The sequence below is a fragment of the Castor canadensis genome, chromosome 3 (genome assembly GCF_047511655.1).
Source record: "Castor canadensis chromosome 3, mCasCan1.hap1v2, whole genome shotgun sequence".
Lineage (NCBI taxonomy): Eukaryota > Metazoa > Chordata > Mammalia > Rodentia > Castoridae > Castor > Castor canadensis.
The window spans coordinates 101,436,579-101,449,422 of record NC_133388.1 but is presented as its reverse complement, the minus strand read 5'-3'; the positions used below and the strand labels follow the sequence as shown (position 1 = coordinate 101,449,422).

Here is a 12,844-nt window from a genome sequence, read left to right as displayed (position 1 = left end):
AGTTAGTGTAGACTTCTGGATTCCTCCATTCAAAACACATATTACACTTGCCTACTTAGGATCCTCAGTGTTTCAGGTACTATCCCATTTTCTTAAGAGAACAATACTATTAGCCTAATAGCTCACTTATCTGATGCATTTTCAAAACAAAATGTTAAAAGAGAAGGTTAAGTTTTAACATCAATTTTACAAATATTAATTCCCAAATCCTGAGATAATGTTGAGAAGTTTATTTTCTGATATAGAAATCAGGGGTCCATCCTTCATCAAATGACAATCTAACACATGAACAAATTTTTCAACCTGTGATCAATGTAACAACTATTTGTAATACTGTCTTCTTTGTGTCAGATACCCTGATGCTATTTTTATTTCCAAGAGTAGTGTGGACTTCAATAAATATCAAAGGTTACCTGAATGCCATATCCCTATCTACAATAACAGAATTAGCAGATATGAACTGAGATCACAAAGGAATACAAATTTGAATTTATCACTCATAGGTATTAGTTGTTATACAGATATTTTCTACAAGTTTTGGTGAAAGACAATATTGTTTGTAAATTTTCAATACCCATTATATATTTGGTTAGATTAAGAAACAGACACCAGCTCATGCTATAGGGCTAGTAAGGACTTTGGGGGAATTTTATTTTTTAATATGATTTGAAGCTCTGTGTGGGTTTTCCATAAAAGCATGACAATCAGATTTTCATGTTTAAAAGATGTTTCCAGCTGTTCTGAAGAGGAAAGGCTGAAGATGTCAAACATGGAAGAAAGCAATGAATTATTGCTAATTTCCATGAGAAACAGTGGGAAATTAGGTAAGGAAGTTAGTGCTAGAGATAAACTTTGCTTTCAAGGAATAAGTGACAAAATATCCTCATTATTGCTGGGAGTAAATGAGGTTTTGAAAAAGAAAGAAACAAGAATGACTTCCAATGTTTTTATCTGAGGTGACATCATTGGCTGGAGTGGAGTAAATAGACTGATTGCAAATTATGTCCGGAGTCTTTGGTGTCAGGTGGTGTAGACCAGGGGTTTACATCTGGAGTATCAAATCTGAAACACCCAATAGACACTCATATGGAGATGAAAACAGGCTTCAGAACCTCAATACAGGTATCAGAGTTAGAGTTGGAGATGCATGTACTGGTTGTTACCAAAGCAATGTGGTCAAGTGTACCTGGTGCTATGTGCAAACAAACAATAATAAGGAAGGATTAGTCCAGGATACCCTAGCATATTAGAAATTAGGAAGAAAAGCCAGAGAGCCAACACAAGAAACAGAATTTGAGCAGGGATACTGCAGAAAAAAACTCGAAGAAATGTGGCATCTGAGGAGCAAAGTGAGATGAAAGTGGCAAGAAAGGGGACACAGCAGTTGTTTCAAGACAGAAACAACTGACTGCAGTATAGAAGCCTCCATGACTGAGTAAACCAGTGGAGGCCCAGGGAGGTTGTTCAAGAAGGCAGTAGCAAAGAGTGAATGGAAGAAGTTATATGAATACTGCTTACCCAAGAAGCATCCATAGAATCCAGAAACCAACATCCAAAGTGCCAAGCTAAGGGAGACTCTCAGGAAGAAACAACTGTATCATTTAGTTACTAGAACACACACACATATAAGGAAAAATTTGAATTCAGTTTCAAACATCTTGAGTTCAAGGTGCCCAAATCACACCTGGAGCTGAGAGCAACTGTGTCACAGGCCTCAGGTCAGTCGTAAGATGATACATACATCAAACAGACCTTCAAGATTCTCCAGAACTAACATTCAAGGAATGGATTGGACAAACTGAGCCTGCATGAAAGTTCAGGAGAACAAAGAGAATAGAATGACACACATGTGTATGTGCTTCTTGAAGGATGATAGTAAGTTGTAACTTTCCTTGTCTTCATCTTTCCCAGACTCCTTCAATCATGCTGCATATCTGCACATGGAGAACAAGCAGATTAATTCAGATTCATCCTAGTGTGGTAGAAGGAGAAAAAAGGAAAGAGTTCTACAAGAATGAGGAGATACATGCATTGTTTTCTTTTTCATACAGATTTCTCACAAATACTGCTAATTTGGGGCATAATGTGACCAAAGAGATTGATGAAATAGGAAAGAGAGTGATCCTAAAGCAAATTAGTCTGTTAAGTTCTGATTCTCAATTTGTTAAATCTGTATCCTTTTGTACTTACTCCATCTCCACAATGCAATCTTGTCACCTACGGAATAAGGATGAAGAAAGAAACTTCATTAGGTGCATGCAAAGTTTCAACATCAGTGTGTAAAGATTATTAGGGGCTATTATTTTTCTACCAGTGTCTCCTCTACAGAATATTTTGAAGACCTTTTGCTTCTATTAAATCTGAGTTAAAGAACATAACAATTATGTTCCAAACATGCTTTGTAGTTACAATAGTTATGTTTGAGAAAAGTTGAAACAATACTTGTCAATTGTTTTCTATGTTTAACACTTTCAGCTCCATGAGATAAAATTAATATGCAAGGTAAAGTACAGAGGCACATGATTGATATGAGTTCTGATAAATAAATGCCCCTGTGTAAACAGCTTTCCAATAAAGATGTAGATGATTCCATCATACCATGGGTCTCCTTCACCCTTCCTACTAACACAGAGCACATTTTGACCTCCTTCATAGTCTGTGAACTGCCTCATTTTTAAGCACTTTTTACTAGTTGTTTGCCCTTAATTAACAGAACATTTTGTTCTTTCTAAATACAGGTACTCCTCCCATGTGAATTTTTTCTTCTATTCTGTGCATTGTCTTTTCATTTTCTTAATAATGTCTTTTGATGGGCTAGCTGAAGTTTTTACTTTTGATGAATGTCAATAATCATTTTCATTGTACATCAGGTGCTTTTTGCATTCCCTCTGAGGATTCTTTGCCTTTCCTGTGGTTGCAAAGACACCTTCCTAAATTTTTCTTTATAAGTTTATGACTTTAAATATCATGTTCAGATATCTGATTCACCTAAAATTATTAATAGGTATTTATTTTTAAGAGTATGCTTTCATATATTCTGATATGTCTTTGGAATTCCATCAGTGGTTAAACTTTAAATTTCTTACCTTGTGATGAGAAATGCTTATGCATACCTCCCCCCTCCCGGTTTGGGTTTGTCATGTGATCCGCTTTTGCAGAAGATACACTTCTAACGTTATCTTGGTGACTAGTTGCCTTTTTAGCTATCTTAAATATCATTCAACTAGAAAATACTGCACTTTGTATATCTAAAATTAAAACAAAACAGAAGGCTATATATGTCTCACAGCAGTATCCATCAAAAACTAAATGACATGAACAATTGTAGCCACATCATCAATATGGAAAAAAGGCTTCAAGCTTTTTAGATGAACAACAGTAATATAGTCATTAGTAATCACTAATTGTGCAGCACCTTTCAGGGTCTTTTCTTTGGAATCTGTTTATGTTTGAATAAATACACAGTCAACTCTAGGCTTAAGAGAAAACAATTTATTTTCTGAAATGTATCAAGTGATTCACACACCAATTCTTGTTAGTTTAGGTCACGGTGAAAGCACATCCAAGAGCTCAAATTAGTTTTACATTAACTTTTCAGAAGATAATGATTCCTAAAGTTGAAAAATAAGAGGAGGCCCATTTTATCACTTCCTAATGAAAACTGCTATTTCTCTAAATTAATGTAAAAATGATCAATTTCAAATGATCTATGATCACTGTCATCTTCCTAAAATATAAGACAGTTTTATAATTTCTTATTATTTCTAAATAAAAATCTGTATCCTGAGCAGACAATTGTCAGTTTGACCTGTATCTGTATGAACACTATTAAAGCACTGGCTTTTGAGCTGGCTGTGTGGCTCAAGAGGTAAAATGCCTGCCTAGCAAGTATGTGGTCCTGAGGTCAGCAAAACAAAAAAATTATAAGCACTGGCTTTTTCTTGATGATTTGTATATATTTTAATCATCCTATTGCTCTTGCCTGCTGGCCATGCATCACACATCGTTTTTGGCATAAGGCAGGGCTGAGAGGATGCAAGTAACTTTGGGTACCATGAACCTGTGAGCAAAGCAGGCTTACCTCAGTTCTTACTGCCTCAGGTTGCTGTAATTTCAGCTCCATCCATGTTCTTCCCAAATGATATTAGAATGCCCTGGAGAACTGCAGCATGCCTGCCAAACTTCTGTCTTTCCTATTCTGGAAACCTGTGGGTGGTGGCACAGCCCAGACATCCTCACTCTCAGTTCCAAGGCTCAAGGGCTTCATACACAAGATGTTTACCACCTGACCCCCAGGACACTGCTTCTGTTCATGCTGCTAAACCACCAAACCTAGACATTTTAGATGTCTGCAGCAAACTGCATTTGCAGTTTTCCTGCACTTTGTAAAGATGATTTTCCTATCCTGGTGCTTGACCTGATTCTGTAGCCTTTGGTGATGCATGAAGAGGCATAGGGCAACACACCCTTGCTTGTGTCCCCTGATCAATACCCTGACCTGAGCTACAGAGCCCTTTTTTTTTCTGATCAGTCTGTCCCCAAAAATCTCTGTAAACTTGCATGCAAGAGAACCCAGAGGAACAACAAGACCATTACCTAGCTACCCATGATGTGAGTTTAGACATCAGGTGGCCCTCAGACTTGCAGAAGGATGAGATATCCTCCACAGTCCTCCGGGAATATCACAGTGCCAAATCCATCAACCGTATATCTACTGTTCACCCTCCTCCTTCCCAATCTGCTGCCTCATCCCTTTCTCTTGGCTGTCTTTCTCATTAAATTACCAGCTACTGACATCTGTCTTTTAAGTATTCTTCTTTGCAATTCCTGCAACATTGCTCAGTGGACTCTACCTAATGGTTGTTCTCTTAAATACCTTCTTCATACCCCACAGCACCACCAAAGAATCTTGGAAACTCCCACTCTTGGGGGAGAGGGAGGGGGCAGAGTGGGTGGTGAGGGGGGGGTGGGGACAGGGGGGAGAAATGACCCAAGCCTTGTATGCACATATGAATAATAAAATTTAAAAAAAAGAAAAAAAAAGAAACTCCCACTCTCCAACCTGTAGCAAAGCTAGGGGATACACAAACACACACACACACACACACACACACACACACACACACACACACAACCTCAGAGGACAATTCAGTGCACCAGGAGCTCCTGACTTGCTTCCCCTGGATAAGGAGGGATCATAAGGAAAGCTCTGTCTACACTCTGCCTTCAGACTGCAGAGCCAGGAGGACCTCTGAACAACATGTCACTGAACAACATGGAGTAGGATCCTGTGGGCCAGTGTGCCATCCCTTTCTCAGTACTCGTCACTTCTTGTCTTGAGTCCCAATTGGATATGTTTGCTATGGTGCTTGTCATCTTGTACAACTATAATTCTCCAGCATCATTGTACATTTTACAGCATCTACTAGTTGAGCTACATTCTGCTGAAGAAAGTCCTTAATAAAATCCCAACTCATGAAATGATGCTGACCCAAGTGATTGATCTATTCCATGTCTAGAAGACAGAAGCAGATCATTTCAGAGTATTATAAGTTACAAGAGGACATTGATTCAAAAGTAATAGCTTTCTCTAGATCCTCATTTGCTTAACTGTGTCCTCATTATAGTTCTAGATATTTAGATGATATGTGGTGGCTTGCTCACTGAGTTCAGGCAGTTCTTACAGTTCAAGAAAATGATTTAAATATATCAAAAAGTGAAAACTTCCCCACAGATAAAGAGTAATTAGTAATCAAGCTATCATTTATTCCACTTGATGCAAACTGTTTATTGGTTTTCTGCTGGGTGACAATTTCACCATGTGAAAGATAAATTGAGTTGTATGTAACAAAATATTGTGGAAAGAGACCTATTTTCTCACAATTTCCATTACTTAAAGACACTCATTTGTGTAGAGGCACTTTGGGGCCATGGAAACAAGCTCCACAGAACTCCCTGATTCTGCCACTTAGCATTTCCAAGTAGCTATTCCACCTTTGGTAATGATGGCTGCTAAATTCTCATGCTTTTCTCCTAATCATGATCCAGGTTTATCCAGATACTGAGATGGTTCAATGGCTCATCCATCATGATCACACTGAAGAATAGAAAAGTGGCCTTTTATCCATAAATGTCAAGTTTTCTTTACAAGTAGCCTCACTTATTCATACTTATGAGATAGACATGCAGGTGCATTTGGAAATTCACATCACAGTAGCAAATGTAGAGATGTTGGCAAACCAAGCAAGGACTCCAACTAGAGAAAGATGCTCAAGAAATGAAGAAACTTTCAGTTTACAAGACAAACCATCTACTGAATAATAGGAATATGTGTCTGTATACTAAGAAAGATATTGCTGAAAATAAAAGGGCATATGATTAAAGGAATCTAGAAATGATTGTGATTTGAATGCTTTATTTAAAAATAGACATGGAAGCATACAAACAAAATGTTTCAGAGAAATGCAATCTTAAAATCTTTTGCTGATGTAGATGATGTAAGCTATGTATCTGTGTGCACAGGAAAACCATATTATCCACATCTGAAACATGCTCAAATCTCTCTAGCTACTCAATTTTAAGGAGTTGGTTTTATTTAAGAATTCTTAATATCATCCACCTGTCATTAATATACAGAACATCCAGATAACAATAAAGATGTCCTCAAAGTAAACATTTCCATAGACAAAATAATTTAACAGAAAGGGAATATTCCATCCTATGGCACCATATAACATATTTTTCTCAGAAACCCATGGAACTTTTTAGAATAGATCAAAACCTAGATCATACAGCAAAAGTCAGCAAAAATATTGATACAATTCCCTGTATCCTGATGACCATAATGAATAAAATTTGAAATCAATGGCAAGGAAAACCTCAAGAACCATTCAAACTGATTGACATTGAATAATGCACTTTTGAGCAAAAATGGGTCATTGAAAAAGTTAGGATAGAAACTTCGCAATTGTAGTGCATAGTACAAAAGGCATGTGTTTAAACGTTTTTCCTAAGATAAGCAAATCTAAGGCACAATTATGACTTAAATCCCTAATAAAAGAATCTTGTTAGGCAATTTATAATTTAAAAAAAAAGCAAGCTCTTAAATGAAAATGGAAGTAAACTCAAGACGACTCCTCTTATGTAGTAAAATGAAGAAAGGTATCAGTGGCTGGAGTTTTGAGAGAATTACAGACTTGGTTTAAATGTAATGTTGGAGGAATATAAGGGGAGGATTATGCTGAAAGGAAGCAATTAATGTTTTAGCTTCTTGTTGTCAATAAGGGTGAAAGTAAAATGGATACTAGGAAAAGCTTTCTACCAAGAGAGTTACATGTCTGGGGTCTGTTAACTTGATGCTTGGGTATTTTTTTTCAGAGGTATATAAGTTCTTGTGTCATGTGTCTCAGATTGTCTTTGCCTGTGGGGAGCTCAGTGGCCCTGGTATTAGGAGACCAGAAGTTTATGCACTACACTCAGGAGAGATGGGAATGGTCCTCCATGCTTAGGGATGAGGCATGTGGCACCAAGGTATTTGGGTGAAAAGTTTGTTGCTTATGAAGACTCACTGCTTATAAGCATTACCACAGGAGACAGATCATCTCCAGTGAGAATCTGAGTAACATAGCAATACCACATGAAAACCACCTCCTCACCTGTAAGCATGTTTATGATGAGTTTGGTTCCACATTCATGTGTAGTTTTCCACTTATAATCAGGTGTTGCCTGCAATCCTCTAATACTCACTGTGTTCTTATTACTCGAATGGAAAACAAAAACATAAACAATCATTTTCAGGGTATAATTTTCTATCAGGACCTGTTTCCCTTGCCTTGTCCCTGACCATTATAAAGAATCACTTAAACTGCAACTAAATTCATGCCCTACTTCAGAGTTGACACAATTTTAGGAACCTCTATTATTTCTAGACTGGAAACATTAGGAGATATCTTTAGTTTACTCCTGTGTGAGCAGAGCACCAAAGTGACCATGAAAGAGGTTACCATAAATCTCAAAACACTGAAATTTTCAACATAAATTTGTTGGGCAGAGAAAACATAAAACTCCATATTCATTAAAATTTCTAGGGATCAAATATTATTATCAAAGCATGAGTGTCAAAAGCATGTTAAGGGACGGATTATGAGCAACCTCATTCCTCAGCTTTGAAGATGAAGACACGAAATCCTGCATTATTATTTATGCTTATATCAATGATTGCCTATTTAGGATAAATTTTAGTCTTGATGATTTCTGAGTAAATTTGGAAATTTTATCTGCTTCTGAGAAAGGCATCATGTAATAAAATAGTTACAAATTTCTTTCCACACATTCAAAAATTGCTAAGCATCAATTCATCATCCATCTATACTAGCTGCACTCTCACAGAGGTCCACTCACATAGTCGTGTAAAAACACTCTCTCTAGAGAGGAAAACTATAAAATTCTACCCTGAACATCAATGGATGGACACAATGAAAATTGCATGGTACTTTTGTGGATGAGCATTATATGTTGTTTATCAGCAACCATACAATCAGATGAGGTGCTTCCTAGAAACATTACATAGCTACAAGGGATGAAGGCATGAATGGCAAAAAATTTGGGGGAAACAGAAGTGCCTTATAATGATTTATTAAATACATGTGAAAATAGTGAGAAGTCCAAAAAATGAATGTGGTTTCACCTCATACCTGCACTCTAGTGAATATGGAATGAGTCAACATGCACAAAACTTTGGTGACACCAGAATAAGACCAGTAAAATTGCCTATCTGCATACTGTATATAATATCATCTGTAATGTCCTATAACAAATTTATCACTCATCTGTACATTATCATGCTCTATCAATATTTTTTCTGATTTTTTAGCGGCCCTGTAGGAAATCTGAAAGAAATATAAACAAACATGTTTCAGGATACAATTGCTCTTCAAGGACACCTGCACTGAGCAGTGAACAAAATCATTTTTAAGGGACACTGACGTGTACATAGATATGTGCATTTATATGACATTGATCAAAAAAGAATAAGGGGCTCTCATTTCTTGTGTGGAAACCTGCATAACTGTGCTTCTTTCTGGGCTCATGAGAACACAGCAATGAAAAGAAAGGAAAATATAATCATTCTATCAATATTCATATGATCAAAATAACATTTTATGCCACTAAAATGCTTACTCTTCAGTCATTATAATTTATAAGCATAGTTTCAGTATTGATTCAAGACAGGACAATAAAAATTCATGATAGGAGGATTTAAGGTGACAGTCATTACTTACCTTTGTTTTTGACAGTCAGAAGTTTTGTCTTCTCTATAGGCCCAAAGAAGCATACATACAAACTCCAGAAGTGTTCAAGCTGAACTTTGTTAATTCTGTGTCAATATGTCCTGTCTCCATAAAAGACATCATGAAAGTCAATTATATAAATACCTGAAGCTCCCTGTGTTTTCACATATATCATAGCACACTGAATCATTTGAAGATCCATGTACACCACCTGGATAATTCTCAGTGTCCACAGACAGAGACCTTTAAAAGGGTGATTATATGTCAGAAAAAAATACCTAATCCTATTAGTTCACCAATATCACAGAGGTGGACAATATGCTAATGGCTCCAGCACTGTGAATATTAACAACAGTATCTATCTGCAACAATACAATAAAATCATAGCATTGACTAGAAATGTGAGGCATATATTTATGCTTTCACCACATACAGGCTAAAAATAGGGAGGAATATAAGAATGCAAAGACATTCTTCAAATGTTTTCCTGTAAACAGAAAGGCTTTCATGGATTTAGATGCACGTTCAGATAACTGTACATTTGGCAGGAAATACATTGTATTACAGAAAAAAACATGGCAATTACAAGAAATAAAACCCTGGTAATCTTAGGGACATGGACTAGCAGAGGGTCTAATGTGTAGTGGGACCACTTTATCACCTACCTCATTATTAGCAATGATTGGTCAGGAAATTCTAGATCCAAAAAATGCTCTATTCTCTTTGAGAGTTCCTGTGAGAAAACATGCTCAGGTGTGTTTCAGGAAACAACTTGCTGTACCAGGCCACCTATGTTTAAATAAACACCGAGACTGTTGATATACCATTCAACACTGTATGGGTTCCCAGGTTAATTCAAGTTTAACATCTAAGGTCTGGAAATTGCATCCAATTGTTACTAGTGCCTAATAAATATCCTAAAATTACAATAATTCTGAAGGCCTAGAAAAAAGATAATGATCCAAGACACAATCACACTCCAATACGGACAGAAATAATGTGAATTTTTTCCAACATATAAAACCTATACAAAGCCACTAAAAACATTAAGAGATCAGTCATTTCCTATCTAAGCACCTGTAACAAATATTAGTGACAAGAAGTATTGGGGACAATCTCATATTAATCTATAAAAAGGAAAGTCAGACATTGTATGGTAAGATTTGACCCCTATCACCACCAACTTGATGTCAGGAATTTGCCACTTGATGACAGTTTGTCTGTCAGGGATATTGTGAGAAATGCTCTAGAGAAAATTTTGGGACAAACATGGTTCTCTATGTCATTGTATCATTAAATGTTCAAGCTAAACTTCTTGAAGTCTTTCAGGTATCAAGGGAAAATACTTGTGAGACAGTTCTTCTCTCTTGAGCATATACCTGCTAGTATTCCCAAACCGTATCTGTAAAATGGACCCTTAAAAATGATATGTTGGTAACTTGTGCTTCTAGAAGTAGTCAGTGTGAAATATGCATTGACTGCTATTGAGACTACAGTCTTAATTGTCCATGTAATCTTTTTATAGGCATATGAGGATTTTCTTTTGAATGCTTCATGTATAATAAGGTGGAAATGTGTTGTGCTCAAAACAGTCCTCAGATGTTTGTTTTAGGATAAGAGATCATAAGCATTGAATGTGCCATCCTCTCATGCTTTTATGCTAAGACATACCTTACAAAAATCATTAAGAAAATATGACAATACCACATGAGGCACAACATCCTCACCCACTTGAACATTTAAAATCAGAGGGTCTATACTGTCACATGAGATGACAATCACTTCTTACCAATTACCAGTGCTCCAACGACAGTCCTGAAATTCTTGCCGTGTCCTTGCAAAAGGAATGTGAGAAAAGAGAAAGCATATAAATTAGTAATGCAAGTATCTGCTTGCTCTACCACAGCACATTTTCCCCCTTTCTTTCCCTCAACTATTATTATGGGTGACTTAAACTATACCTTGATTCAGGGAATAACTAAGAATTTACAGAATTTCTGGAATACTCACTATATCTGAACTTCAACCATGAAGAATTCTTGAACTTCTTTCTGTGTTTGCCAAACCAACAAAATGATGATAAACTAGAATATCAAAAAATTTTCTAAATTTCAAAATTGATCATAGATGTCCTTACTATACAAACTACAAATCCATATTCATTAAAATTAATAAGGGTGCCATTGTTCCTCATCTCAGCACATGCAGGAAAAATAAAGTTGGTTATGAATCCCCCTTTTCTTTAACAGTACATGAATGTAAATTGTCCTATTTTGTGATTTAGGATCTTGTGTGCACTTACCTATGTAGGAAGAATTTTACTCTTGAGGATTCAGTGAATCACTGTACTTCATGATCTGTCTCTGAGAAACACATCCTGGCAAGTGTATTTGTTACTTATATCGCCCAATCTGTGCATATGAAAATCCCTGAATTCATTGCATCACTTTAGGAATCATCTACACTACCTGAATACTTACTGAGGTCCATGTACCCAGTCCAGTATGGGAACACTTACTATCATGAGAGGACTCCTGAAAACATTCCAAAGTCAGTGTCAAAGTGACATAACACAAACAATATTACCTGTATCTCTGTATAAATTCATATTCCTGTGAAAAATAAACACATAATACTTGTCAATAACAACACACAAAATGCAAACCAAACTCTTGACAGAAATGTGAAGTAAATACTCATGTTTTTACCACATAATGGGAAACATAGGACTGCACATAGCATTCATCAAACTGAAAACAATGAAAATCACATGGATTTCTTGTCATGCCTTTACCACTGTAAACTCTAATGTGACATCATCAGCATAGAATAAAATGTGGCCCTTTCTAGTCATATTAAGTTTCAATTATGGTTTGAAAACCATACATCCAAGAAAAGTTTGGAAATAAGTGTCTTCTAATGAATACTTATATATCTCTGAAATTTTGAAAACCTCTTACAACAGACTGTGGCATTTTATTTTTTCTCAGCAAGAGCTAAATGTAAGAATATAGCTGTATGAATACGTGGCAATATCAGTTGAGGCACCACTCAAACTTATAGGATACTAAACATTATATGAACTGCTCTGTACTACTGTCAGTGGAATGGAATAAGGTTTTCACATGAATAAAACCAAGACTTTTATCCAAGGGTTTTATGATTCTTGAATGTGTCAGACAAAAGAATTTTAAGAGTATTTATGAGGAAACTGTGGCAAAGATTCTATTAGGTAATGAAGGAAAGTAGTGATGCATAGAACAGCACATAAATGTACATCAAGTGGAGTGCATTTGGGAAGTTAAGGCAGAAGTGTTAGTTCTTACCAAAAAGGTTCTTTACATGGAGCAACAAAGGTTAAAGACCTTAGCTTAAACCTATTTTGTGGTTTTATATTAGTTCCCTGGTAACTTGTAATCTTTCTGTAGTTTTTTTTTTTTTTTTTTTTAGTATTTTGACATTATCCAAGCATGAAAGCATTGTATCTGGGGAAGTCATACAAATAAAAGGGTCCTGTGACATGGCTTTATATATTTTATTGACTTCTATATTTT

The 12,844-nt window shown here is 36.1% G+C and overlaps 1 long non-coding RNA gene across 14 annotated transcripts in view; it reads right to left on the bottom strand.

Moving 5' to 3' along the window:
- Positions 1-477: 477 nt before the first annotated feature.
- The window catches only part of LOC141421637 (uncharacterized), a 31,424-nt gene continuing 19,057 nt past the window's right edge, over positions 478-12,844 (bottom strand). The window contains exons 6-10 of one of the 14 annotated variants that reach the window (XR_012446275.1): positions 9,956-11,902; positions 9,282-9,391; positions 4,082-4,206; positions 2,191-2,217; positions 478-1,934 (exon numbers count right to left, since the gene is read on the bottom strand). This is a non-coding gene — a long non-coding RNA (uncharacterized lncRNA). Of the gene's footprint in view, positions 1,935-2,190; positions 2,218-4,081; positions 4,207-5,040; positions 11,903-12,844 lie in introns of those variants that run through there. The other 13 variants (XR_012446266.1, XR_012446278.1, XR_012446268.1 and 10 more) reach the window with 13 other exon arrangements.